Source organism: Pholcus phalangioides, unplaced genomic scaffold (genome assembly GCF_987345545.1).
Source record: "Pholcus phalangioides strain wild (caught in Gottingen) unplaced genomic scaffold, Ppha-v1.0 ptg000015l_1, whole genome shotgun sequence".
In the NCBI taxonomy this organism is placed as follows: Eukaryota; Metazoa; Arthropoda; class Arachnida; order Araneae; family Pholcidae; genus Pholcus; species Pholcus phalangioides.
In genome coordinates this window covers 55,596,122-55,619,993 of record NW_028301608.1, presented here as the reverse complement: position 1 = coordinate 55,619,993, position 23,872 = coordinate 55,596,122, and the positions used below count along the sequence as shown (strand labels likewise).

Below are 23,872 nucleotides of genomic sequence, written 5' to 3'. Positions count from 1 at the left end.
ATTTTTATCTTTAGACTTTTTTTTTGAGGAAAAAATGAACTTTAAATGCCAAAAAAACTGAACGAGAGACAAAAAAAAAATCCATAGAGTTAAAGTCATAGTTCGAGTAATTCATCCTTCAGGGTATTATGTCAGATTCAAAGAAATTTTCTAGCAACTGGACGAGAGAAAGAGAGAGAAAAAATTGTCATAGCGTTGAAGCAAAAATTCCTTTTTTTTTTTTTGCTATGGAATAAGGAGTATAATGTAGAAAAAAATATCGGATCTGCTGCAGCAGAACCAATACAAAGCATCTGCCGTTCGGAGTAAAAAAAAAAATGGGAAGGAACGGGCAAGAGAAGAAGAAAGTCTTTTTTCACACGGTGAAGAAAGTGGCACCGAGATGTGAAGAGAAGCCTTCTTGTCTTATCTAGAGTCGTAAAATTCGTTCTGAGTCGCTGAGCAAATACGATCTCATTGCAAAATTAATCTAAACAGGGCGACGCCTGCAGCAAAAATGTCATCTAACAGCAGCTGCCGTTTTACTATACTTTTATTCATTTTTTTATTTTTTAACGACATTTGCCCTCTCCCTCCCCCCCTCCCTCTTTTTCCCTTAACTATATATTTCTACGCTTTTCTGGTTTTCTATTTTTTAGCAGAGTATCATGAGTAATTTTCAACAGTCGACTAAAGCTGTTAAGAGATGAATTTTAATTGAAAATCGTTCTGAAATTTCCTTGCCCTTAAGGTATGAATAAGTCAAAGGCTCAATTTAAACGCGAGATATTTTTCAGAATATTATTAAAGACGGGGGAAAAAACGTTTATTAATTCATAAAAAGTATAATTTCACTTCTGAAAAATTTCAAACTAGCATTTTTTAAATTTTTATATTAATGATCTGATTCATTTGTATTTGAATGCTCATAAAAAAGTTATATTTATTTAAATAACATATCTCTAATATATTTTATCGTGATTCTACGTATGTCGTGAATATTAAAAAGGTGAGTTTTTTTTAAGGTAAAACTTTGTATAAAGCGATCGAAATTGGTTTTTTTTTATATTTTATGTTTAATTAATTTTTCTAATAATAAATTCAGTTAAACTTTATTTGCTTTTCTTCAAATCTCATTTTTTTAATTTTTTTTACACAATGTTTCAAGTACAAAATATTTTTTTAAATAAAATAACTGAGAGAGAGTTTCTATTGATCAGCTTCCAAAAATATATAATGTGAATGATTTTTCTATCAAATATATTATTTTAACTAGAAAATTTGAAATAAAATATTGATTCACCTAAATTAAATGAAATAATATATTTAAAATTCATTCATTTGGTGGTCTTTTTTTTAAATAATTAAAAATGGTGAATCAAGTAGAATATCTTTTATAAAAAATCATGAACAATTTGTTTAGTTATAGAAATTTCGGTATCAATTGTATCTTTTTAGTAATTCGTTTTTTTTTTATATCAAGCAAGGCATATTCAATTTGAACTGCGCTGCGGGTTTTAACGGGATCCGGAAATTTCGTCTCCGACGTTTCATCACCGACATTTCGCCTGCCCTGACGGTATGAGTGGCCGAGTGAGTGACCAAGTGATTAGGTGATGGCCGTATCAGTGACTATATAGGTGGGTGAGTGTCCGTATGAGTGACTATATAAGTGGGTGAATGTCCGTATGAGTGACTATATAAGTGGGTGAGTGACCGTATGAGTAACCAAGTGAGTGTGCAAGTGATTGTATGAGATAGTAACCGTATGAGTGATTAAGTTGGTGACCGTATGAGTGATTAAGTTGGTGACCGTATGAGTGATTAAGTTGGTGACCGTATGAGTGATTAAGTTGGTGACCGTATGAGTGATTAAGTTGGTGACCGTATGAGTGATTAAGTTGGTGACCGTATGAGTGATTAAGTTGGTGACCGTATGAGTGATTAAGTTGGTGACCGTATGAGTGATTAAGTTGGTGACCGTATGAGTGATTTAGTTGGTGACCATATGAGTGACCACACTCAATTGATCAGTTTTATGGTAATTTATTTCATTTATTTATTTTATATATGGTTTTATTAAATGAAAAATTTTTAATGGTCAGCTATGCATAGTAAATTCAGTTCTCGTGTCTGTCATTTCTCAAACATACATTGTATATTAAACGAGAAGTGGTTCACCATGGGACAATAAAAATCAAGTTTTCTAATTTTTTTATTCGTAAATTTGCATTTATTGTTTGGCAATCTTCGTTTCAGAAATAATGCGTATATACACTGCTGGCCACCCAAATTGCAACACCAAGAAAGACAAGAGATATCGCAACAATAATTATTTTGTAGATAACATGTTGACCAAGCATCAAATGATTAAATTTATAGACTTCTGTGAAGTGTGGTTCCTGCCAAAATCAGTAGCCAGAGTAGCCGCCATTGTTGGAGATCACCGCTGCCACACGCCTCGGCATTGATTCAAAGAGACTTTGGATGTGTGGGTACAGCAGACCAAGCAGCTTCCACGCGTTGCCAAAGTTGATCTGGTGTGGCAGCTGGGGATGTAATCTGGGTCAATCGTTGAGCAACCATGGACCACATGTTTTCTATCGGCGAAAGATCCGGAGAGCGTGCTGGCCAGGGAAGCAATTCAATCTGGCGATTGACGAAGAACCTTTGGACAATGCGTGCCACGTGTAGTCGCACATTATCCTGTTGAAATATGGCTGTGGGCAAGCCCTGAAGGTAAGGAAGGACAACTGGCTCCAACACCTCGGAGATGTAGCGCTTTCTTTTTAAAGTACCGGAAATGCGTACTAGAGGAGTGCGAGGGTGATATCCAATACCGCCCCATACCATAATACCCGGTGCAGGACCAGTGTGGCGGTGCATAACGCAGCTGTTCAGCATCCTCTCTCCACGGTGTCTCCAGACTCGAATCCGACCATCGTGGTGTTGCAGACAGAAGCGTGACTCGTCAGTAAAGACAATTTCATTCCATTGTGCCGTCCACATTCTTCTTTCATCGCACCATTGGCGGCGGAGACGTCTGTGGTTCTGCGTCAAGGGTAGACGAAGCAATGGACGTCTTGCGGACAGACCACTCTGCTGTAAACGGCGTCGAATGTTACGCGCAGACACTGGATGATGCGGTACAGACTGAATGTGCTGTGCTATGGTTCGTGATGTGGCTGAGCGATCCGTCACTGCCATACGCACAATACGCCTGTCATCACGTGAAGTGGTGCACTGAGGTGGATGCGATCGAACACGTCGGTCCGTCGTACCCTCCTGCATCCAACGATCACATATCCGCATTACAGTTGTTTGGTTTCGTCCAACACGACTACCGATTTCCCTGAAAGATAATCCACAATCTCGGTAGGCCACTATCCTTCCTCTGTCGAACTCGGATACTTGATCAAAAGATGATCGCTGTTTTCTACGAGGCATAATTGATCGTTTTTTTGAAAAAACCACAAGAAAAACACAATTGCCGTACTTCAAATCGTCGAAATCTCCAAGCCTTAAATAGCGCTTTGAAGTGGCGCCACAGGCGCGCGTGATGTGCGTCTGCGCTGAAATTCTAATCATTTGCATATCTCACCTCCGCTAATGCATGTTGTAAATTTCATATTATTTGCATGCTTCCTTCAGGGTGTTGCATTTACCGTGGCCAGCAGTGTACAATACTTTCACAGTATTTCCTACTATTAGATCCGAAGAGAATTGATAAATGCGTATTATTATGTACTTTATCTAACACACCCGAACTCTTGGGGGTCATAGAGTAACTTACTGCCATTAATAAGTTTGGTTGGAAATGAAGTCGCCATCTATCGGTAGTCGCCTCAAGTTCGTTAGGGGAAAACATCTTATCTATATTCTTCCCCGGGTTTGAACCTGGTACTGTGACCGGCAACCTTCATAGTAACAGACGAGCATCTTACCACCACGCCACACGGGCGGGGTGTTATTGATCTGAAAATTGTCTTTTAACGATAATATTTTATTACTCTGGGATGAAAAATCAGTGAAAAGTTTCCCCCCCTGCCTTTTTCCTAATATTAGAGATATCCTATATTAAAGTAAGATTTCGATTCGGATTACACTGCTTAAGACTGTTTAAACTCAAAATCCTGTTACAAAAAAAAAACGCAATTTCTTTTAGAAATTCGCCCATACATCATGAACTCAATCCCAGGGCCGGAACAAGAGAGGGGACGGGTAACTGCCCCGAGTGGAAAAATTTAGTGGCAATAGTTTTAGATGAAAACAAAGAACACCGTTATAAAATTGTCGAATTTTAACGTTGTGGGGGGCGGAAAAATCCTGTTTGAGCCCCGGCGGCAAAAATCCTAGTTGCTCAATCCTCATGTTAGACTGTTCTTGAGACAAATTGTATAGTTTACAAAAAACCACTAACTTTAAAATGACAAAAATCGTGTTTTCTATTGTTATTCCAGACATTTCCATGAAGAAATGTCTTTCTCGAAAATTCGAAAGCTCGGAAGTCACATTAATAATTCATGTTTATTATTTCAACTTGATATTCGATAGAAAATATTTGTAGAACTCGAACAGAAATGACGAATATGGAATATATTATAGATGACCATTCTATATGGAACATTCTTTTCCCTGCCTGTCCAGTTCTTGATGTTCGAAGTATGTATTTTAATATCAGTCTAGACATATGACAACAACGATCAAAAACATGAATCTATCCTCAAGCGATGCAAGTTTCAGTCGGAAAACCTCGCAATATACCTAATTACTTTCTTCTCGGAGCGGATCGAACAAAGAGATCTCAGAGAAAATGAAGACAAAACGTCAGACGGAATGGATGGAAAAAAAAAATTATCAGAGGAAACAAGAGAAGAGAGGGGGGAAAAAATTGAAAAACGCTTCGAAAAAGAAGAAGAAAATGGACAAATCAAGAGAAGAAGAACATTTTGCTCCATTTTGGTGAGAGAAACCAAATAAAGAAATAGTAACAGGATTGTGCAATGGCAGGGAAAAAAAAACGTCTCATGCGCTGTGAAAAAAAAAAAAATATCCAGGACAGAAAAAAAGGAATTCGTGATCCGTACAACAGGAAATAAATCAGGACTTTCAGGAAGCAAAGCACAAATAAGGACTTTCGGAGATAAAGACGAAAAAGAAATTCAAGAAAAGGACTATACGGTCCCATGATAAGATGTTAGCCTGCTAAAAAAAAGTCAAAGTGGAATTGGGAGGAGAAATAGGGCAAAAAAAAAAGAGAAATAAACGGAAAAAGTCTTAAACACTATGACATGGCTATGGTCCACAGATGGCGCTGTTAAAGGGAACAAGCGTTAGTAGTTTTAGGGAGAAATTTTTCTGTTCCTGTATTTTTTTTTTTTTTTCGCATGTTTCTCGATTAGAAGGATAACCATTTGAAAGATCCAAGAAACAGCAAACGTGTATTACCGACAGTTAGTACATGTTACATTCCCCAAAGACTCATTTATTAGCTTCAAGCCGTAAAAGTTTATCTCTAACTAATATAAAAAACATTTCCTTATACTTAGTTAATAATCTCACACAACATCGTAGAACGTTGAAATTTTTTAATAACACTTGGGTCAACAATTTTCAACTTTTTTTTTCATAACGTGAGTGAAATAAGTTTTTCTTGATTAATTTTGGGGTGCGCTGAATTCAAATATCAATGTAAAAAAATCTCCATCACGTGCAATTTTTCTTTCTGTATGCAAGATGTGGTCCATGTTTTGAAATAAGCATACACTGAAAAACTTACACATCTTGAAAATGGAGATAATTTGCATATTATTGATAACAAATTATAATGTATTTATTACGATTGTTATTTTATCATATCCATACATCGTTATGTATGAAATAGCAAAAAACCTTTCTTACCCTCATACACATCCATAGAGTGCACATGCATGTATACAAAATTAAATTTATACTCATTTTTCTAGTATTTCATAAAAATCATTCATTTCCGTGCTTGCGTGCGTGTTGATAATTTCTGAAATTATGAATTAAAAACTAAAGTGTGGATAAAAAAGTTTTCCTGTTCCGAGCATTCTACAGCTAAAGCTATTCGTCAGAGAAATATGAACCTTTAGGAATGTCTTAATGAAGGGATAAAATTTTTGAAGCGTACTTTAAACACCGAAAATCTCCGCATTTTCTCTTGTTCTTGAATCAATAGTTCTTTTATTTAAGAATTAACCCTTTATTTGGAGATGTTGCTCTCAAAAAAAAAAAACATGAGTTTCTTATATTTTTTAAATTAAGGCAATTCTTTTGTATGCTTTGATCTCGTTCCGGCATTGTTGCTTCTAGGCAACTCCTAACCATTCGATTTTTACTTGTAACCTATTCATGAAGTTTCCATAATTACTAGCAGAATGGCTCAAAGTTATACATGTCTCCCATTTCTTGGCAAGCCAAGCAAGAACGATTTTTGATATTTGCATTTTGGAGTGAAATACTATGTGTGGAGGAGACATATTGCTGTGCATTCTTCAACAATGATAAAAAAGAAAGTTGACAAACAATAAATGTCATTACAAGATTCATTGAAAGGGTGGTTATTTGTGGAGATGAAGATTACAAGGAAGAAAATTCATCACTGCCCCCACGGGGACTCGAACCCCGGTCTCTCGCTTGCCGGACGAGTGCTCTACCATCTAAGATATGGAAGCAGATAGAATATTTCAACCTTGGAGCGTATATATATATTGAAAGGCACCGTACATGGACGGAGTCAACAATCAACTAATAGCTCGTGAATGACAAAGGCCAACCAGATGGCCATATCCATATAGAAACGTCCTCTCCACTTGTCAATACAAGATTCATCGAAAGACTGGTTATTTGTGGAGATGAAGATTACAAGGAAGAAAATTCACCACTGCCCCCCACGGGGACTCGAACCCCGGTCTCTCGCTTGTCAGACGAGTGCTCTACCTATTTCTATTTGCATGTGGCCATCTGGTGGCCTGTCATTCACGAGCTATTAGTTGATTGCTGTCGGCGTCAGTGTGTGTACGGAGCCTTTCAACATATATACGCTCCAAGGTTGAAATATTCTATCTGCTTCCATAGCTTAGATGGTAGAGCACTCGTCCGGCAAGCGAGAGACCGGGGTTCGAGTCCCCGTGGGGGCAGTGATGAATTTTCTTCCTTGTAATCTTCATCTCCACAAATAACCAGTCTATCTTGTATAAAGGATATCCTTAAAAATATCGTTATAGAGGGATTTATCGTAGTAAAGGATATCGTGATATCCAAAGAAATTTAACATTAGACTATAGGCAATTCCAAAAAAGATTAGAAAAAATGTCGTTGTAGAGGGGTATATCGTTACATTGATTTATCGTTGTAGCGAGGTTTCATTATATGACAATTCTTTCTTTTTTGTGAATTTTCCAACTATTCACGAATTAACGGGAACCCTGTATATCCTATGCCTTGTACAAGTATCAACGGAACTGTTTGTATTATTTTTGTCAATTCCAAATGCTCTTATTTGAGTTGTTCAGAACACGCTTTTAATCGTGTAAAAGGTTATGTTTGCTCTCCGAAATCAAGGTGTCAATTATCTGTCAGAGAACACGGGATTTACTTGTTGTCGAAGACGTGCCCATGTTTGATAAAAGACGAAAAAAACTACGGAGATGCGTGTTTTCCTTTTTCCTCTTCTTGCGTCCATTGGATGTTCCGAAAGTTGACAGATCGAACATGATGAAGGAGCAAAAGCAAAGGTAAGAAAACAAAACAAAATAGTGAAAGAGGTAAATATCGAGTTACTCTCTCAGAGTTAACAAACTTGTTCTTCTCTGATCATCATCATCATCATCCACGATCCGAGTGCCTGTCATGTATAAATTGCCTCTTCAGTTGCTGTGCTTCGAAGACTGTCACGAATAAGACAGGAAAAGGTGGTAATAACCATCCACCTCGTAAGACAAACATGTAGATCGCCCGAAAGTCTGCGACGTCTCGATCCCAGATGGGCTTTGATAATATTACTTGGTGCTATTTATATACTTCATTATTTTTTTTTCTTCATTTCACCCCTGGAAACATATTTTTATTCATTTATTCATGATCTTCCTCTTCAAAAAAAGGAAATATTTTCTTTTTCTCCTTAGAACATAATTTCTTTTAATCCTCAGAGAGATGCTGAATATTTCTCATTTTTTGTTCCGTGGTGTAAATGGATAATTTACACGTGTATAACACGGAGAAAAAAAGCATGTAACACGATGTTATGATAAATGCGCATAATCATTTTTCTTTGAAGATTGTGATAGGGAAGCTAATTTCATTCAGAATGTCATTTATCATCCTGGAAGTCGTTTGTTTTTGTTATAAATACCACTGCAAGTTCGGTAATTGTGAATCCCGTGAATGAGGTAGGATAGGTAAATTATGAATTCTTCATTAACTTGGGGGGGGGGGAGTCTTCATAACTTAAGGGGGTTGGTGCACTATCTTGGCTTCCCATGTTTTCCTATGGGAAAAATCTCCTTTCTTTAAGGAACATTTACAAATTTTTTATTCACTTTAGGCGCTCAACTTTTTCTCCTCAAATACTATGAATCTTGAAATGTTTTTGTACAATTCAACACAAGCATTTAGGATTTTAATTTTTGGTTATTTTTTTCTTGAATTTTAACTTCAACAACATGCAATTTTTTCAAAAATCACCTAAGTTTACCCATATATTTTTTTTTCCAATAATTTTCATAAAAAATCCTCTTGTTAAAGCATGTAACAACAAAGATCGAACATGATGAAAGAGTAGTGTTGAGAGACACACAAAGTTTCGAGGCATTTGAATAAGTGGTTTTCCCCCCAAAAAATGTTCCTTATCTAACAAAAACTTAGTTCAGAGAAAAGAGCATTTCAATGGAAAGCATTAGCATATCTAATGCTTGCCAGCAGTTTATATTAAAATATTTTAAAAATATTTTTAGTGCAGGTAGAACAAAAAATTTAACACAGTTCGACGCAGAAAGATGCATATTATTTGAAAATTGAAAAATTCGAAAATGTGTTTTTGGAAAAATTGCGTACACCAATCCTCTCAGTGCAGTGCACGCCGCTTAATGTGATCATATCGGCACTCGGGGTTTCTGATGACAATAACCGATTGATAACTATATACGAAACAAATCCACAAGTTTATCAGAGTTGTGTCCCCGTTCGCGTGTATAGAAACTGAATCTGATGAACTACTACTTTCCCTCACACCAATAACGGTCATTTCGCCATACTACAATTTACTACCGATCTAGTTGGTTCGGAAATGAAGGCACCATCTATCGGTGGTCACCTCAGTTTCGGTAGGGAAAGAACTTTTTATCTACGTCTTTCAACCTTACATTAGCTTTCACTTGTAGGAAGACCATTGCAAAAGCAGCTCCACATGTAGATGGATCCTAGCAGCTACTACGACCCAATTAGGACATTGCGAGCCGAGTACTGGAATAATTGTCAAAAAATTAAGGGAGTGCACCTTCTGACCTTCTACACAGTCGTTCACGAACGGTAATAGGGAAAAAATGCAACCAAAAAAAAAATTGGACGAAAAAAATTGATAACATAAACCGATTTTTCAAACATTTTTCCCGTGTTATGATATTAGTCCGTTCCGTACTTTGCTGAAGTGTAACTATACCAGAATGATAACACTATCCGTGATTACAACACGCAGTGCCTTTTGTACTTGCAGAGCGTTCTGTTCGTGAAATACGCTATGATTATGTGTCAATAACGCGACACCTTACTTTATGGGCGCTGTAGACCAGGTCGATATGTTACTCGTCCGAAGTACCAAAGGATGTTTAGAGATGTCTCGAGTTGGATACCCGGTTCGTCCTTGGCAGAAACTTTCTTGGCAGGGGGGTACAACAGAAACGGCGACATGACCACAGAAAAAGATTGCTACCGCAGGGAGGTCTCACATTGAGCGCAACTCTCGGTGAGTACAGAAAAAGGCTGCCGCGTTCGGAATCAGCAATAAATTGTAGGGCCCGGTCTAATTAACCCTCGTGTGCAGAAAATGACCGTGATGCGACAAAAATGATCAACTTACTTTATTGAACGATTTTTCTTCAAAAAATAACTCTTTCCTCTAAAATAAATCTACTCTTTTAAGTCTGCGAAATTTTCCCGTCAAACATTTTCGCCCCACATTCCGTTTATTTTATATATTATTACATCAGTTAGAACTATTATCTATTTTTATTGCACCCTTTATTAACGCCGTCAATAGAAAGCTAAATACATTTTTGGAAAATTCTAAGACTTTGTATTTTAAAAATATTTATATATTTCGGAAAATTACCTGAAATGGTTGGAGGGAAAACTAAAGTCATCACATTACTGGAGCTTTAAGCTACTATTTTATTGAGGAAGTATTGCTGGAATTTATAGGAATTTCTCACGGACATGCTTGTAAATATATAGACTATATATATATATATAGAAGGCTGATAGATAATATAGCTAGTAACCTATTAAATTCGAAATTCTAGCAGCTGCCATAGAGTGATCATGGAGTCGGTTTTCAGCGCGCGGTATTAAACGGAAGCAATAAAAAACTTCGGTTCAAAATCAAACAATAAAATTTTTTATTGCTCTAGATGCCGTGGGAATCGATAGCTTATGAACAGTAGCTGCGGCACCTCGATCGAACAGAAACATTAAAAAACAGGGACTCCTTTCGAGAAAAAAAAAGATAAAAGCAAATGCGTATAATGATGGAATTAAAAGTAAGGGAATTGCATCTAAAAAATAATGAATAGAGTGAGTTCATTAAAAATTCTTACAAATACAAATACAACGCCACAACAGGCAAATTGCTCAACGAGGTGGCTGACTTAAGAACATCATGGATCCCCGAGCCATTTTTTGGAGGCCCTACCTTGCTACTGCTACACCACACATGCACCCCGCCCACACCCCCCCCGGAACCCCCAACGAATCGGTACGTGCGGGAATGTGCGTGTACATGTAGTGAAACCTGACGTGAAGTTTTTTTTGTTTCTCTGTAATGCTTGTTATGCGTAGTGCTGCCATCTGCCACCAGTTTTTCTAACTATGAGTGAAGTGTTATGATTGAATGATTTATCGTTGTAGGACTGTTGCTCTCTGTGGCGAGACTTTTTAACGGGGATATCGGCTCGCATTTGCGCCTTGAAGTTGGGAACCACAGAAAACCAACTTCAGCCGACCACCACTGTGGGATTCGAACCCGGATCCTCCATCGAGTTTGATTCTTATTCGAGTGAAAATATACAAAAAAATTGAATCTGTGCTCCATGTTTGAAAATCATAATGGCCGCTTTAGTCGTGCTGGTGTTTGACCTCTTACAGTGACGAGATATCTCGTCTAACTTGATGCGCTTTATTTCGGCAATCACTTAATAGCTCCTTAAACGCTCGCATTTCGGCAATAACGAACCCAGCAACTGCTTTGTGATTGTTTTTACAATCAAAGATGTTTTCCACCCGCCCCCCAACCTGTCGATCAATTGCCAGTGGAGATTTGATAAACAGAAGAAAATGGGATGTTTTTCTCCCTTCTTTTTGGAGTAGTATAAGAATATGCGTACAGAATAATTAATAGAAAAAAAAGATAGAGTATTTCTTTCTCTTCCTTGTTTTTTTATATTAATACATCTTTTAAATCATTTGGCGATGCTAGGTGCATTCGCAAAAAAAGTTGCAAAACCAAATAATTTATCCGCTCATATCTCAAGAAGTCTGCGGGTAGATCTCTCGATAAGACAAATCCAATGAGTAGGGGTTTTTTTTTTCTTTTTTTTGCGCCGCGTGAACTGAATTGGACCATTTCGCGTCGGCATAAACGTGTTACATAAACACGCTACGTGTTTGTATTTTCCTAGCTTGGCGCATCAGCTAAGTGCGGCTGTATAGTATATGGCACCAACTATTCTGTCGTCTGGATTGGAAGGAAAGAAAACACAACCGAAATGAAGAGAAGATCGGCGAAACGAACGGCGCACGATGCATTTGACTCCTCCAGAGGCAGTCAGCCAATCACGCCCGACGTAAACCGCTGACGTGAGGCAAAATTTAGTAACTTTCGCAAAAATGGGCTTTTTTTGTAGCAATTTCTTTATTTTATTAAACATAATTATTTAATTTATGATCATTTTATTCAATAATTTCGTAATGATTTACCCATTTTTGTAATAATTCGTTCATAACAAAAGTATTGGGGGTGGGGACACGAACAAATAGCAAAATAGTCTGTAATTTGCATTTCTGCTTTTAAGGTCCTTGCAAACAAAAATAAATGTTCCGATATTATTCTGATGCTTATTTTTCTCTCATTTCCATTTTTCAAAAGAATAGAGAATACTGTAACTAGAATTATCATCGGTTTATTCAATCAAGTCCATGTAATTTGATTTCTGGAAACTAAAAAATTAAAGCTCTTAAAAACCCCAAAAATTTAAATTTTAAAAAATAATAAAATTATATTTTTAAAAATAATAAGATTTAAATGCGTAAAAATCTTAAAAATTAATTTAAAATTTTCAAAAATTCTCACAAATATCAAAGTTATTAATTTTTTTTAATTCTTAAAAATCAAAAAATCAAATTCTTAAAAATCAAAAAATCAAATTCTTAAAAATTCAAAAAATCAAATTCTTAAAAATTCAAAAAATCAAATTCTTAAAAATCAAAAAATCAAATTCTTAGAATTAAAAAAATTCTCAAAAATAAAAAAATTAATTTCTTAAAAAACCAAAAAAAATCCCAGAATTTAAAAGTTTTAAAAATTCTGAATGTTCTTTTAATTTTTAATTTAATCCAAAAATTTTCCAATTTTCGTACAACTTTAATACCAATGTCGTATAAGCACTTCACTTCAAATCGACCGTGGAACAATTATGCAAATCGAACAAGTAAAAACAATAACTGCAATGATCTAAGAATATGGCCGTTTCCAAGCTTTAGGTGGCTCTCACGAAGTCCGGAGCATTGATCTGTAATGAAAACACTTTAATCCGGAATGTTTACACGTTTAATTAAGTGTTTTAATTACTACCGACACAACGGTTCCACAAGAATTCGTCGAGTCTCTCAACGGGTATGAAAAGGGCGCAAGATTAGCTTTTGAATATTTACGCAGGAATTAATTATTTGAATACAATTACTCCCAGTGAAATTACTTGCGTGGAAGGGAACACAATGCGAGCGACGCAGTGTAACTATAGTTGCTCTCGAAGGAGTGATTCTTGCAAGTGAAAAGAACGGGACGTTGCTGCTGCTGCTGCAGTAATGCTCGTTTGAAATTTCATCTCATATGTTTTAATACTATGGAACGATAGCTGTAGGGAGGAGGAACAGAAATTCCATCAACGTATGTGCGGCGGCAACACTCTCGACGGCAATGAGTTATTATCTCCGAGGGCTAAGCTTAATTTTGTGCTGAGTACCTATCATTCGCCACCAGAATTTTCATTAGAGAGAGAAACGCGAGGCCTTCACGTTCTGGGAATTCGCCGAAGATAGAGAGAAAATCACGATGTTATCGGTGTGTGTGTGTGATGTTGGATGAGAGGAGAAGTGGATGAGGTTTACGCTGGAATTTGAGATCAGTCATAACTTACTCGTTTTCACGAAGCTGCGTATGGATATTATGAGCAAATATGAATGTTTGACTTATCGATCAGTTTTAAAATTCGGGAAACAGGAGATGAAATATTTAAACTGGGAGCTCGTAAAGTCATCAACTAAACCAAAAGGTAAAAATCCGTTAAATTGAATGTTTCGAGTGAGAATTCTGGAAAAATATCTATAGAGACTAATTCATTAAACTGAAAGAAAAACATTAATTATTCTGGACTGAATAATTTATGGTTGAGATACCTTTTCATGATAAATTTCTAATATTACAAAAATATAAGATATTATAAGTACAGAGATGATGATTCAGAAATTTACCTACTAGCCAGAGGCGAATAGACACGGGTAAAAAAACCCCATAATTTCAACTTTGGTTGAACCCCACACACAGTTATTACTTTCATATTAAAAACACATCAAAGTACAAATAAAAAATCATTTCACTAATCTATTTATCATCATTTGAACATTTTTTGCACACGAGGGCTAATTAGGCCGAGACCACCAATTCATTGCCGATTCGAAATTTTTCCGTTTTTTATACTCACCGAGACTTCCTGCGGTAGCAATCTATTGTATCTATCCACTGTATGTGTGGTGATGTTACCGTCGTTTCTGTTGTACCTCCGTGTCAGAAACTTTCCTGACGTGGAGGTACATGAGGGTATCCAACTCACGACACCTCTAAACAGCCTTTGGTACTTTAGGCGAGCATCTTATCACCCTGAGCTACTTTTACAGCACACCAACTCCTGTGCGTGTGCGTGTGTGTGTGTGTTATATATCGCTTTACGATAATTTCCAATCAGTGGAATTGGGTGGAAAAGAAATTGCCATCTATCTGTGGGGTCGCCCCAGGCTCAGTAGATAAAAAACTTGTTTTTAATAATTTTCCCCGTGGACCTTGAAGGTGGAAGACGAGCATCTTACCACTTCACCACTCTGACGCAACATCGACCAGGGCTAGATTACCCTTCCTATATTTATCATCTATCATTCATTTATTTTTTTAGTATATACAAATCAACTGAAAAATAACACACAGTCAAATCTTTAAGGTACGGACGCCTGCTTCGAATGGAATCCTGACACCACAATTGAACGCTTTTTTTTCAGGATTTAAGTCCTCTAATGATATTTTAACAATTTTTAATAAAACCTTGTTTGTTTTCTGTTGTTTTTTTTTTTCATTGAGCTTCAGCTATTTTTACTTTGCTTCATACTCTTTCAAACTCGGCATTGCTTGGTGGAATCGTCAATAAAATGTGCAATATCTTTCTCATCATCACCTCAAACGTAGTGAAGTTTAGAGAATTCATCTTCTCCAAAAATGATTCCAAGGAGGGTTTAAAATTTGTGTATATTATGTTTCTGAGAATTTCCCACTCGGAATGTGATCTTTCTTTAGGGAGACCAAATAATTAGCACATTTCTTTCAGATCACTGCCTCCATATAGTTGCAACAATTCGTGTGATTGTATAACATATAAGTTCGAGCAGAGAAAAGCGATATTGTTAAATCGTTCCAAATATTATTTATATTGAAATTCTAGCAGCCGAATGATGTACCTGCATATATTAAAAATTAAAAATATATTTTCTCCAACTTATATAAATATTTTTCCCTTATTTTTAATCTCAAATCAAAACCAAATTAGAAACGTGGTGTATAATATTCTTTATATATTCATTTCACAAACTACTTTTAAGATTTATTTATTATTATGAGATACGAAATAATCCCCGAAAACCAATCGATTAACAAGAAAGATTTCCACCAAACAAATTGAAATCTCTGAAATTGAAAAATAAAAATGTTTAATCTAATATTGATCAAAAAATGAGCATGAAGGAGAAAATAATTATAATTATTAGATTTCACCACGATTTCGCCGCTTATCTTTCCGCAATGGAATTTGATCATTTATTTATTTGTATCTTATGTGGTAAAATGAATAAATTCGATTGTAAAGAAAATTTTCTTGAACTAATCCGATGCATTAAAATTCTTTAATTGTGAGGAAACATTTTTCGAAATAAATTTTGAATTATCAGATATTTAATCTAGTTCTCTTCTAGGATATTTATATAATGAAATATACGTTTTCATTTGATTACATTCAATTTTCCAATCATTATGTTTTGTGGATGAAAAAATAAATAAAACCTAGATCGCATGTGTTTTCAAAATTAAAAGATTGTTATATTTTCGATGCGGTCGTAATTAATTTGTGTTTGCAACGGCAACCTACAATCAGTAGTGCGAACCAATCAATTTGAAACATATGATAGTAATATATGGCCAATTTTCTGTATAATTTTTCATTTCCAACGTAATTCGAAATTCGATGTTCTTATGATGTGTAGCTATTTGTTTGGACACATGGCCCAATTTTTTTATTTGTTATTTCCAAATTAATTTGTTATTTTCAAATGACACACTTGTATTTCCTCTCAGGGGTTCCATTATTGCACTACTTTAGATCGTTGATCAAGATAAATATGCTGTTTTTATTTCTTTTTCAACTGCATTCATTGAAATTTCAATCTGTATAAAATTCTGTCTGTCGTGTGTGTGTGTGTGTGTGTGTGTGTGTAGGTTTCTTCAGAATATTTAATAGGTTGCTTTTATGGCCAGGTATGTTGTATTCACTGCGCATGTTCCACTTTTTTGTCAGAAATTTCATGTGACAGGTCTCTTAAGGCCTCGTGGTTCCCCAATTTCTATTCACCCAACATGGAAGAGAAAGGAAATCCGTTTAAACTTCTGTCTGTCTTGTAGGTTTCTTCATAGCATTTGACAGTTCGGTTTTATGGCCAGATATGCGTAATTTCATTGCGCATATGCGAGTATAAACCTTTTTTTGTCAGAAATTTCATGTGGCCAGGTCTCTAGGTCCTCTTCCACAATTTATATTCGCTAAAAAGGAAGAAAAGGGATTTATCTGTTTTAAACGCGTCTCGAAATATTCATTTAAAATATTTCCAACTTTTGTGGTTCATTATTTTAATTTAATTAAGAGCTTACGGAATTTATTTTCTGGACAAAGTACATTTCTTTTTGCATTTAATTTTTGAATAAAACAATTGCTTAGTTGAATAACTTTTTTAAATCAATGAGTTGCCATAAAAATGTCCGTTCATTTGTAGAGATATATGTACGTTAAGGACTTCATTGGCCGTATTACCTTCACCTGTTGGAATTATGGCTAAAAGGTAGACTCTGTGACAAAAAAAAACTATTTTTTAATAACTCTCAAAGTATTTTCTTAACAATATCTGTTTTTCGGAATTTATCATACAAGCATCAGCTAAAATCATTGAAGCATGGTCATATTACCCTCACTTACCATAGCTGAATTTCGAATATAATTATGAGAATTTATAAAATCATTTAAATTATATGCGTAAAATATGTTCTAGATGTATTTTTGTTCATTATAATATATAATTTCATGTTGTAATATAAAGTATATTGTAATGATTAGGGCTTGGATTTCTATGAATTTGCGTATTTTTTTGTTCTTGCATATTTCGCTATTTTTACGTGATAGATCATTTTTTCATGATTTTCCGTAATTTTAAGGGGTTTTTTTCATAATTTTCGACTAATTTTAAGGTGTTTTTCATGATTTTCAGAATTCAAGGCATAGTTTCATATATTGGAAAATTACTTCGCATATCTCGAATATATCTCTTCGCATATATATTTACTTCGCAAATACTGCCTGTACAAGATGAGTCTAATTAATTGTCAGCAAGATAAGCCCATAATTCGACGATGAGACATTAGAAGCATCTCCATTTGTGAAAAATGTTTTGCGAATGTCTTCACTTTTTTCCTCGGTAATTGCAGAAACCAAAAATTATTTTATCAGTGATATCAAAGAATTCTTATTTTTCATGACATCAACTTTATTTCGGAACCTCATTTTTTCCTTTGACGAAAAATCATATAGACGATCAATCATTTCAACGGTCAATGTATCGCTGCTAATCCATCTTTTCCACTTTTCTTTTTCAGGTTTAAAAAAAGAAATAACATGCGTACAACGACCTTTTTCCTCCATCAACCAATAGCAGAAATAATATTATTTCTTTATACATTTCTCTCTGAATATTACGTCAGTATTTTGACCTTACAAACAACATAACCTGAATTTAGCAAATAGGAAAAAGTTTGAAGTGAATGACATTTCACTTTCGATTTCAGAAAATCTAACGAGCACCATGGTATGTATGCTTATGAGATGTTGGGGGACAAAATATCTGCTGTCATTTAAATATTTGTTGCAATATAAGTTGCAACACCATGGTTTTTCGTGGTCAAACTAAAACAAATTCATATACAGTAAATATTACACTATTGGATGGTATGAAAATTTCTGTTTTGTCAGAACATAACTCCAAAATAACATTTTTGAGATATAAACATTTTCATTGTCATTTAAAATAAAAAATAAAGCATACACACAAATACAAATGAAAATATCATACATCAGCATGTTGTTTAACCGTACGCACGTATTTGTGCATTTATCTCACTTTTAATTAGTTACAATTAGCAAGACTTACTTTTAGATCAAAAAGCCATTTTTTGAGATATCATGTTCTGACCAAACACCACAGAATTTTATTTCAAATGGCCAACTTAATTTTGCATTTTCATTATATTTGAACCCATATACATATTAACAACATAATTACAATTATTTTTCTCTAAGGAATGTTTCTAAAACGCCTGAAACACACCTATGTTCAATTTTTTTTTCTAAGGAAGATTAATTAATCACATTAGACCAGCATAGGTTGAGAAACACTGGCAGACTTCATAATTTAATTCTAATTGAAAGAAAAATTATTCAATTGTTGTAATTGATATTATTAATATTAATGTGGGTTCCCAAATAATCATCTTCATACTTAGATTCATTAAACTGAGGGAAATTACGATCTTAAATGCGGAATATCGGTAATATTTGCTAAAAAATGCAATCTACTACAAATATGCTGATTACTGATAAAATTGCTGAAGGGTTTGGGAAATAAAGGGCTGCTTAAAACCGCAATGAACAAAAATGTATTTCACGAAAAAAGTTGTTCATTCACTCGGCCAAATGACCATATTTCATTCAGCAAAATACTGGAAATCGAGATCTTAAATACGATAGAATACGTACATCGTCAATTGTCATCAAAAACGTTCCCATACGTTGACAAAATAACAAATTGTTGTCAAAGTTGTACCTATCAAATACGTGAGATGAATATTTATATTTATAGCCACCATAATAAAAATGTAGAGGCCACAACAGGCAACATGTCCAATAAGGTGGCTGAAAGAAGATGCCCATAAAAAATGTGGATAATAAATATATATATCTAAAGTACAGCACACACACGCACACACACACAACCGTAATAAGAGCAATTATTGCAAAAAAGGAGTAATAATTGCTGTTAAATAAGTAATTATTAATTGAATGTTAATAGATATATATTATATAACAACACAGTATTTATTTATTTTTTTATTCACGATTTTAGTAAATAGAGCATCGAAAAAATGGACCAATTTGTAAAAAAATTGGAACAACAAAAAATTCATGTCCCATGTCCCATAATAGGGAACAGAATTTGTCCGTCGAATTGTTTCATGCATTTTACTGCACCTTGGGTTCAGAAAAGTTGAAAAACGATGCATCCAATTATTTGGGTTTTTTTTAGATTGTATAAAATTACGTCAACGACAACGTGATTCAAGCTAAAAAATGATTACGTTAATGATATTAACCAGAGAGAAAAAAATTGCATCTTATTCTTAGTTCTAGAGTCGTGCATCATCGTAGATACCTTGATTCATCCACGAAAATTTGGTTATTTATGGACCGAAGTCGACCTAGTGATCTAACAGATGCTCGTGTGTGCTGGCGAGATTTATTCGACATATTTTTGCATTAAAAAGAAAAATAAAACTCAGTAGCTTTTAGCTTTTTCTTTCTTCCGGATAGCCCAGCGACCTCTAAGCACTAGACGTTTTTTTTTTTTCTTATTTTTTTAAGGCTGTTACTTCCTTCATTGATCTACTGGTGTGTTTTCTGGTAACCAGTTCCACGTCGTGTAGCAGCCGTTTAGAAGATTGCTACCATTTAACTCGTCGTACCCTCGGAAGAAGTCTGAGAAGATCTCAAACGGCATTTTGGTGGCCATAGCCAAGAGATTTTTTTCTCCCTGAGGGATATGAGGTCAAACAGGAAACAAATGGAAAATAGCAATAAAAAAAATAAAGACCGAAATGCAATAAGATAAGAAAATACAGAAAGGGTGAAGGTCATTCATGCAGGGAAAGGTCGTTCACCTGAGAATAACGAAGAATAAAAATAATGTTAAATGACTATCTTGACCCTTTTCGATCGCTATTGCTTTTTTTTTAATAAATAGTTCTAAGAAGAAGAAAAAAAATCAATATTTATCTCAAACTTTATATTATGTTAGTTATGTTTTAGAAATACGTAAAAAGAAATATATATTGGTTGAAAAAAAAAAAAAGAAAAGCCGGAAGTTGAACCTTGAAAATCCAGATTCAGTCTAGAAATTGAGCGAGAACAATGTAGAAGAATCAAGAACGAGTTCTGGACAGAGTTCCGAACTATCAACCTTGAAGGATAGCGATTTTGTATTGTTTGTGGGCGTAACGGTCAAACGGAATCTACGTGCACTTTAAATTCCTTGACCGATTATGTTGAAGAATATGGTATTACGTTTTTGTTTTTTTTTCCTTCTTTTTTTTCTAGTCTCTGATATTATTCATGCTTACGTAACTGAAAGTTATTTCGGTGTTTGAATTCGACGTCGTGTTTTGATGAATTATTATGAAAATTCAATCTATCAATAAATATTATAATCCAGTTGTTATCTGATGGACATTGTGGTAATAGCAAAAAATACTACACAGTATTAATTTTTCCCCCCCATACATATATAAGTTCAGTCAAAAATTTTAACATTTTATAAAATATAGATTTGGAAATTTGCAGCTTTTGAATTATTTACTTTGGAACTCTTTAAACTTCTAACTTCATTATAAAGCCAATTGCTTATTGCCGCTATTGTATAAGTGCACAAATAAGAGAAAAGAATTTTTCAAGGAATCAAGAATTATTACTCAATATATTATTGCTAATAAAGTTAGTATCAAAATTCCTATTGAAATTTTTTAAATAAAACAATATTATTTGGCGGTAAAAGAGCCCTGTTAAGAGGAGTACTTACTGTATATAATATACTGTATATAAAAATTCGAGGGGAAAAAGAGAAGTGCAGTTTATATAAAAATTCACATATTACGAACAGTGTATTTGTATTTACTCTAGTGCTGTGGTATGCTTAAACATTTGCCTGCATAAAAATAAACGTAGTTTTTCCATAGAATTCTGTGATTTGCTTTCATGCAGCGCCCTCGCTCGACAAAATCCTGTAATAAAATTTGTTTTGTACCAAAAAAAAAATTCTTACTCCGTGAGAATAATTTTTTTGCAAACCTCATTTAAATATACCAATTCCTTCAATTTTCATGAATTTATGCGGGACTGTGTATATACCTTGACATAACGTGTTTATGTTGTCAGAATTGTTCTTGTTTGTGTTCTTGTTGGTACTGCCATCTGTCTCCCATATTTTGAAGTGTAGATAGTAAATAATTGAATTTTAAAGTCATGTAAGTATCGTGTTGCAGGTTATGCCTGCTCTCTGTGGAGAGACTTTTCAAATAAAACACCGGCTCGTATTCGCGCTATGACTCCTACTGTATATCATGACATGCTCCAGAACTCGCTTATCACCGGGCTGCAACAAGTTAATATTTCGACTACTCCTGTTCGACATGAGATGGCGCTTTCATTATTGAAATATGTTTTGCTTCAACATTTCACCAACTATATAGTAATAACTGTATTTGCACTCACTGTACATAATACACTGTATATGCAAATTCAACGGAAAGAGGGGAGTGCAGTTTATATAAAAATTCACATATTACATAGTAAGTATATCATAGCAAGTTATATAATGTTGAAGATTTAAAATGAAAAGAAAAAAATAACAAAATGTGACGTGAATGAAATCATAAATTTATCCAAAGAATTCCAGAAATTAAGCTATTAATGCGTAACTTTTTAATAAGTGGTTCTTAGGGCATGTAAAAATGTAATGTTTTCCATAATTATATTTAACATTTATTTTTATGTAACGAACATTTTCCTTTGTGGAGGGATAAGAAATTAATATTGCCCAATGCTCTCAATAGTCAATATCTTCCCGCAAATAAACAAAAATTCCAGTAAATCAACCGAATCTTTAATAAAAATCATCGAAATCATATCTAGGATCCGAAAAGATGTTTCCGGCGGACTTCGTAGAACTTGGAGATAACTTCAAATCGCAAGTCACATTAAGTTTACATTTAAACTTTAACGCTTTGAAGATGGCGGTGTGCAATTCAGAAACTGCTGAACCGACGAGAGAATTTAAGCAAAAGACCTCAAAAAAAAGGAAAAAAGAAAAGATTATTCTACAATATCAATTTGTGGAAAAAAATTATGATTACAGAAAAATAATGAAGACATATGAGCACATGGAACCATCAATATGTTTCTGTTTCTCTCGTTCCGTTAAACGTCCCTCGTACATTCAATAACGGAGCAAGAAGTATAAATAGATACATTGAAAAAAAAATTTTGGAGGCGAAAGGGTTCAGTTAAAGCCGAAAAGAATATTTTAGAATGATTCGTGAAAATTTAACATGGCTCATCTTTTTTCTTATCATGTAATTAAAGCAAAAGAAAATAGACTGGATTTAAAATAATCACATTTCTAATGATTATTACATTCAAAACATCTAAACAATTTGATATCGAATACTACTATTGGATATCGAATATTTTATATGCGTTTAAGGTTTACACGTTAAATTCAACTTCTAATGGGATCTAAATGGGGAAAGGCAGCATAGTATTAAAAAGTAGCAGTGGAAGGTTTTTATTAATGACATCAATGCTTTTACTTATTCGACAGAAATTACGAGAAATAAGTGTTTTGGAGAAAAGTCTCGACATATAAACGAAATCAGAAAAGAAATGAAATATTTGCGAAATAACGTCATTACTGATACTAGAGAGGAAAAAAATCACATGATTAATACTCTCTGGAAGATATTTTGGCAATTTTCCTGATCTACTTATACTATTAGCAAACGCGCTTTTACTATATCTGTTCTGGCAGCCGGTTCTCATTCAAGAATAAGAAAATTAAGCTGCTGTGTAATCAAGCGAAGAGGTCAAGGATTCCCCTTACTCATTATCCTGTTATTTTAACTTTAGAGAAGAACTACTTCTGAATGTATACAACTTAGTATTTAGAGACTTGAAGCTTTGCCATTTGATCCACACAAAAAAAAATTTTCACAGAAACACCGAAAGATACAAACTCTCGAATTACTCCGGGACTAACATTAAAATTTAATTCAATTCAGTTCAAAGGAAGAGGAATTTTAAGTCTTGTTAATTAATTTTGCGCCTTGAACAAGGAAGTTGCCTAGATATAATTTTCTTCAGCTATTAGAAACTTAAATTTTGTTTCTCAGTGAATCTTTCAGTAGAAGAATTAATATATCATTGATGTTATAACTTTATTGGTCTTAAAATCCGGAAAATCTCTGAAAAGCCAGAACACATTTTCCATTATTTGTGTTATATCTACATGAAGAGCAGCAATGCTCTCTTTTGCATGAAAATTTTTCAAATTGAACTTGGAAGTAGCCTTGATGAAGCATATTCAAAGTTACTTCAATGCCCTTTAGTAATTCATCGAATTTTTCTAATGCACTTTAATATGAGATATGATAGGTATCATTGTACACTTATATATAGTTCATTATCAACAGTATTTGTAATAAATGGCAGCACTTACCGCTAATAATACCAGAATCATGCGCACACTTCATATTGGAGTTGCCCAACATTATTTTAACACAACTCACCTGGAGAATCAAGTAAAGAATAGCCTCAATATCGAAAGGCGCATTTAAGGGCAGTGAAAAACAGGCGAATATCATCAAATAGTGTAGGTACTAGTTGAGAGCTTCAACAAATATTTGGTTGCTTAGATATGAGAAAAACTATTTTGCCTCAAAAATGAGGAGCTTATTTTCAAAATGAATCATTTCCAT

General features: G+C 34.4%; 1 protein-coding gene and 1 non-coding gene across 2 annotated transcripts in view; both read left to right on the top strand.

The window, feature by feature from the left end:
- LOC149076254 (uncharacterized) overlaps positions 1 to 23,872 on the top strand; it is a 90,381-nt gene that overhangs the window by 45,060 nt on the left and 21,449 nt on the right. The gene's annotated exons all lie outside the window — the stretch shown is intronic.
- On the top strand, positions 7,071 to 7,142 carry TRNAA-GGC (transfer RNA alanine (anticodon GGC)). Its single transcript has one exon. It is a non-coding gene; the product is annotated as a tRNA-Ala (tRNA).